The following is a 6,951-nucleotide window of genomic DNA, read 5'->3' on the forward strand; positions in this document are numbered from 1 at the left end:
AAGCTTTACGTTTCCCTTTTGTATTGGGTCAGACATCATGAAGGAGCAAATGATGATGATACCAGGTAAACCAACTCCCCATAGCCTATATAGATATCCTTTTCAGTTGCACAGTAACACCCACTTAGTTGCACATCAAGCAGATCATGTTGCACAGAACAGTGCTTTTAGTTGCACACTCTTGTTTTTTTAATACACATTTTCTTTCTTGCTGTGACCCTTCAAGCTAATTTTGTCTTTCATTTCTTTAAAAAAAATTCAGCCCTGAGATAATCAGGTATGGTAATTTCTACATTTCTTTAAAGGAGTTAGTTGATTCCATGAAGGCTCTTCAATGTCTGTCAAGAATTGTTATTGAGACTGGAATCATACACATCATGGATAACTTACCAGAAGGGTCAAATAGAGTCGTTATGCCACTGAGGTTTTCTATAAGATTTTTCAAAACCTTTGTACCCTCTTCCTTTTCTGTACCTCTTTTGTTGACCAATTCATAGAGTCCTTTCATATAGAAAGGAGTTTGAGGCATGTTTATAATTTCTGCATATCAACTTACAATAAGGGATCCACAATGTGAATGAGATAAAGAAGAAGTTTGAATACAAGAACCGTCTCGACAAGAAAGACTTGGTCAGTGATGTGCCCACATGATCCATCTCTTAGTTGGCACTCATAGCATGTTCAGTTGCACATGACACATCTATTAGTTGGCAAATACCTTCTGCCAACCTGTTTCAACTTCACCATTTTTTACTATTTTTTCTTACCTACAGCGTGTATCTGCGTCTGAATCGTTCACGCATGCAGGTCATGCTGCCAGTGCTTGAGTGCGCTAATGTAAACGACCGTGAAGGAGGCAGGCATTATTGGGTCTTCAACATTAACTTGAGGGACAGATGTTTCGAAGTCCTTGATTCAAACAGGAAGCTAGAACACATTGAGTTGATGAACACCGCCTCTACGATCGCGGGGGCAGTACGCCAACTATGGAAGAAGCATTACCCAAAACAGAGCATCAAGCACTTCCAGATTATTGACATCGACGTACTAAAGCAGCTTGGCAAGTAAGACAAGAAGCATGACATTCTTATCTATTTTTTCAATCAATTTGTAGTCTTTAAAATTTCCTACATGTACAATCTTTAGTTTTTTAAGACACACAACTAGTTTGCAATCTATTTTTCATTTTTATGACTTTCTCATGGATTATCTAGACAGTTGCACAGTGGAACATCAGTAGTTGCACAGTGGCACATAATTAGTTGCATAGTGGCACATAAGTAGTTGCACAGTGCCACATAGTACATTATCTTATCGGTTTTAAAAGCCTCCAACAAATTTTCCTTTTTCCCCACTGCAACAATGAGTGTGGTCTGTTTGCACTGCTTAACGCCACTGAGTGGAACGGGAGCCTACTGCCCAACTATGAGCCCAAGGAAGTACTCAATATCGGGAAGAAGTTGGCATATGATTGGGTCACCAGCACGCGCAACTCCGCCCCATGGAGGAAGTTGATGAGGTACGACAAGGACTAGGTCATTACTCTTTTTTATTCTCTGCCCTTTTTTTCAATGCCTTGCTGGTTTGCACAATTTTTAGACAGATTTTGTAGTTGCATATTAGTAGTAATTCCGTTGCAACTCAATGCCATCACTTTTTTGACACATTAGGAGCACTGGGCATACAATTGTTCAACAACTAAATATTAAACGATTTGCCAACAAAGGCACAAATTATGCAACCATTTTTACATAGTGCATTAACTAATTCAAGGAAAACAACTTAGAGAATGGAAAGCATAGATGTTGAATGTGTCCACTTGGCCCCAACATTGCTCAAGAACCATCATTCATTTCCTTTTTCCATTTTTTGATACAAATGATACAAGAGAATCACACCAGCCTGAGTGGACACACACCAGCAGTGTGCTCTGTAGATTGGTAGTGGCTGCATTTGTTTTTCTTCTTTGGGTGTAGCTCCAGTGCCAATTTGTACCGTCGACTCTTCGCCTTGCCCTTTCTAGTAGACCTTGGAGTAGTCATATAAAAAGTTCAGTTTTTTTGCGCAACCAGGACTGATGTTCTTTGCAACCACACAACTTATGCTATGCAACTAACTGGTTGCTGTGTGCAAGTTAAGTTGAAAAGAAAACCTGTAGTAGCATGACCCATCATGGCACTTCGATGGTAATCACCTATAGCCAGAACAGGAAAAACAAGTTAGTTGTTTGTCTTGATGCTCGAACTAACAGAGCGCGTGCAACTGGGTAGCCCGCTCTGTGCAACTGGGACCATGATGTGTGCAACTGAAATCACACACCTACTTGCTTGGGGAGTTGGGGCAGATAATCACCTGGATGACGAGCCCCCTGAGTACTCCCTGTAGGCACTACAAGAAATATGTCAACTAGTGACCTTCTATCAGTGACCCTGGAAGAATTGGTCATAGATCTATGACCATTTCAGACCAATTGGTCAAAAGCTGTTCGGGGGGCTCCAAACCCTAAACCATTGCGACCATTTTGGTCAAAAAGGTCGTAATTTCCTTATACGAAATGGTCACAAAGCAAAAGTGCTACTCCGCTGCCTTATTTCTAGTTGTTAATGACCAATATAGATGGTCATAGCCTTGTAGATTGTGGTGGGTTGTGATGACTAGGCGCCATCTCATCAGTTTTGCCTATGTGTCATGCCCATGTGGCAGCTTTTGCCCTAGGTTGTGAAGCAACCTATATTTCTGTTATTCCAAATATTCCCAAAAAATTCTCATAAATGTTTTGGATCATATCTCCATCAAATATGTCAAAAACATTCCTTGCCTAGTTCAAAAATAATTCAAAAATATTCATTTTCCTATTATGTTCAGAGCAACACTTTGTGAAGGAAGTACCACTTTGGCATGTCCAAATGGTATCCATTTTCTACAGTGCTTTCCTATGCCCAAATAACCATCCTCCACCAAATGCCAGCTCAATCCATTCATTATTTTGAGCCCAGCTTCAACATTCGTATTTATGTCCAGTGTGGTACTTTGTAAAGCAAGTACCACCTAGGCTCCTCCTTTCGAGGTGAAAATTTGTGAAGACGGTCTTCTTAGTAATTGATCATCCCCAGCCAAAATTCACGCCCATTATCCATGTGCATTTCCCGTACCGCAAATCAAACACTTGGCTGTTTATTCATGTTTGAGCATCGATCGGTCTCCTCGTGAGAATCTTATGTTGTGATTTTATTCCTAGCACCTACCTGGGGAGTGCCCAACCCACTAGACATGCCTAGGCTGCCTAGAACACATGGCAACGCCACGGTCACGCGGTGACCACGCGGCGGGCATGCGAGCTTACGTGCTCTAGAGTTGGGGCCCTCGGCCACCGTCCAAACCTCGATGTCTCGCCACCAAACCATGTATTTCTGATTAAATAGATACTTATTTACCTAGAAATGATTTTTGGAAAAAATAAAGAGCAAACTATGAGGCAGCTGCAGTTCAAATTTGACCCGCTTCCAGCTGAATCGACGGGAATTTGTCTTTTTCACCAGAGGTGGATCAAAAATTTTGACACCCAACCATTTTGTCAATTGTGCATTAAATATGGCCTAGTATTTTATAAAATTGATTAGGTCCAATTTTGCAACAAATATATGGTAGGTCCTTCACAAAAAAACTCATTTCAGGCACTCAGAAAATGGAAAATGGTTTTTTCGTCCAAAGAAAATGAAAACTTCCTTAGGCAAAATTGTTTGCCATTCCAATATGCACCCTTGTGCACAATATGAGATCATTTGAACAAACTATGCCATGAATGTGGCCATAAGATTGATCATTTGGCTTGAAAGCCATGAATCTTCACACTTGATAGCTCATTTCTGAGAACACTTTTTTAAAATAATTACCGTATTACAAGTTTATTACTTTTCCTGGAAACTTGGTCACATATAATGACACAATGAGAAGGTTTTCCAATTTTTTGATTTTTTTGAATTTTTTATGCCTGTTTCAAAATGCGGTCAAAACGGCGGGCTTGACCGTTCCTAGCTAGTGGTCGAATCTTGGAATTTTTTTGGTGTTTCTATGATTAAATAGATACTTATGTACCTAGAAATGATTTTTGGAAAAAAATAAAGAGCAAACTATGAGGCAGCTACAGTTCAAATTTGACCTGTTTCCAGCTGAATCGACGACAATTTGTCTTTTTCACCAGAGGTGGATCAAAACTTTTTTCACCCAACCATTTTGTCAATTGTGCATTATATATGGCCTAGTATTTTATAAAATTGATTTGGTCCATTTTTGCAACAATTATTTGGTAGGTCCTTCACAAAAAAAATCTCCTTTTGGGCACTCTGAAAATGAAAAATGAATTTTCTGTGCAAAGAAAATGAAAACTTCCTTAGGCAACATTGTTTGTAATTCCAAGATGCACCCTTGTGCACAATATGAGATCATTTGAACAAACTATGCCATGAATGTGGCCATAAGATTGATCATTTGACTTGAAAGCCATGAATCTTCACGCATGATAGCTCATTTCTGAGAACACTTTTTTAAAATAATTACCATATTACAAGTTTATTATTTTTCCTGGAAACTTGGTCACATATAATGACACAATGCGAAGGTTTTCCAATTTTTTGATTTTTTTTGAATGTTTTATGCCCGTTTCAAAATGCGGTCAAAACGGCGGGCTTGACCGTTCCTAGCTAGTGGTTAAAACTTGAATTTTTTTTGATGTTTATATTATTAAATATATACTTATGTACCTAGAAATGATTTTTGGAAAAAATAAAGAGCAAACTATGAGGCAGCTGTAGTTCAAATTTGACCCGCTTCCAGCTGAATCAGCGGGAATTTGTCCTTTTCACCAGAGGTGGATCAAAACTTTTTACACCCAGCCATTTGGTCAATTGTGCATTAAATATGGCCTAGTATTTTAGAAAAATGATTTGGTCCAATTTTGCAAGAATTATTTGATAGGTCCTTCACAAAAAAACTTCATTTGGGGCACTCGAAAAATGGAAAATGGCTCTTTTGTGCAATGAAAGTGAAAACTCCCTTAGGCAACATTGTTTGGAATTCCAAAATGCACCCTTGTGCACAATATGAGATCATTTGAACAAACTATGCCATGAATGTGGCCATAAGATTGATCATTTGGCTTAAAAGCCATGAATCTTCACGCATGACAGCTCATTTTTGAGAACACTTTTTAAAAATAATTTCCTTATTACAAGTTTATTATTTTTCTTGGAAACTTGGTCACATATAATGACACAATGCGAAGGTTTTCCAATTTTTTGATTTTTTTTGAATTTTTTATGCCCGTTTCAAAATGCGGTCAAAACGGCGAGCTTGATCGTTCCTAGCTAGTGGTTGAATCTTGAATTTTTTTGATATTTCTATGATTAAATAGATACTTATGTACCTAGAAATGATTTTTGGAAAAAATAAAGAGCAAACTATGAGGCAGCTGCAGCTCAAATTTGACCCGCTTCCAGCTGAATCGGCGGAAATTTGTCTTTTTCACCAGAGGTGAATCAAAACTTTTTTCACCCAACCATTTGGTCAATTGTGCATTAAATATGGCCTAGTATTTTAGAAAATTGATTTGGCCCAATTTTGCAAGAAATATTTGGTAGGTCCTTCACAAAAAAACCTCATTTGGGGCACTCGAAAAATGGAAAATGGCTCTTTTGTGCAATGAAAGTGAAAACTCCCTTAGACAACATTGTTTGGAATTCCAAGATGCACCCTTGTGCACAATATGAGATCATTTGAACAAACTATGCCATGAATGTGGCCATAAGATTGATCATTTGGCTTGAAAGCCATGAATCTTCACGCATGATAGCTCATTTTTGAGATCACTTTTTTAAAATAATTTTCGTATTACAAGTTTATTATTTATCTTGGAAACTTGGGCATATATAATGACACAATGTGAAGGTTTTCCAATTTTTTGATTTTTTTTTAATTTTTTACGCCCGTTTCAAAATGCGGTCAAAATGGCGGGCTTGACCGTTCCTAGCTAGTGGTTGAATCTTGGAATTTTTTTGATGTTTCTATGATTAAATAGATACTTATGTACCTAGAAATGATTTTTGAAAAAAATAAAGAGAAAACTATGTGGCAGCTGCAGTTCAAATTTGACCCACTTCCAACTGAATCGGCGGGAATTTGTCTTTTTCACCAGAGGTGGATCAAAACTTTTTACACTTAACCATTTGGTCAATTGTGCATTAAATATGTCCTAGTATTTTATAAAATTTATTTGGTCCAATTTACAACAAATATATTATAGGTCCTTCACAAAAAAACTTATTTTGGGCACTCGAAAAATGGAAAATTATTTTTTCGTGCAAAGGAAATAAAAACTCCCTTTGTCAATATTGTTTGCAAATCCACGATGTAAACTTGTGCAAAATATGATATCTTTTGAACAAATATTTGATAGGACTTTCACAAGAAAACTCATTTTGAGCACTGGAAAATGGAATGAATTTTTTTTATCTTGAATCGAACACGACCAATTTATATGGTCATAAGGTCATCAAATGGTTTACTGCGTTATGATTGGACCATGAGCATATCACGCGGATCACACGTCAACCACCGTCGGATGCTTCCGGATCCAACAGCCCAAACCCACCCGAGCCGAAACCCTACGTCAGTCCTCATGGACATTTTCCACGCACCCCCCGCCTCCATTATTTCTCTCCCTCCCTCCCCCGCCTCCACCCCAACCTCCCTCCCCTGTTCAATAATTCATCCGATTAACCAATTAACTTGCTGATTAATCGCTACTCGCAGGGTCACCGAGTAGCCGATTAACTGATTAATCGCCCAAGTAATTGATTAAATGGACGATTAACTTGCCGATTAGCCTATTAATCCCCTACTCGTCAGCCAACCGAGCAGCTACCAGTTAACGATTTCCTCAACAATGCCTAGGTC

This window comes from Triticum dicoccoides, chromosome 2B (genome assembly GCF_002162155.2).
Source record: "Triticum dicoccoides isolate Atlit2015 ecotype Zavitan chromosome 2B, WEW_v2.0, whole genome shotgun sequence".
NCBI classification, from domain to species: domain Eukaryota; kingdom Viridiplantae; phylum Streptophyta; class Magnoliopsida; order Poales; family Poaceae; genus Triticum; species Triticum dicoccoides.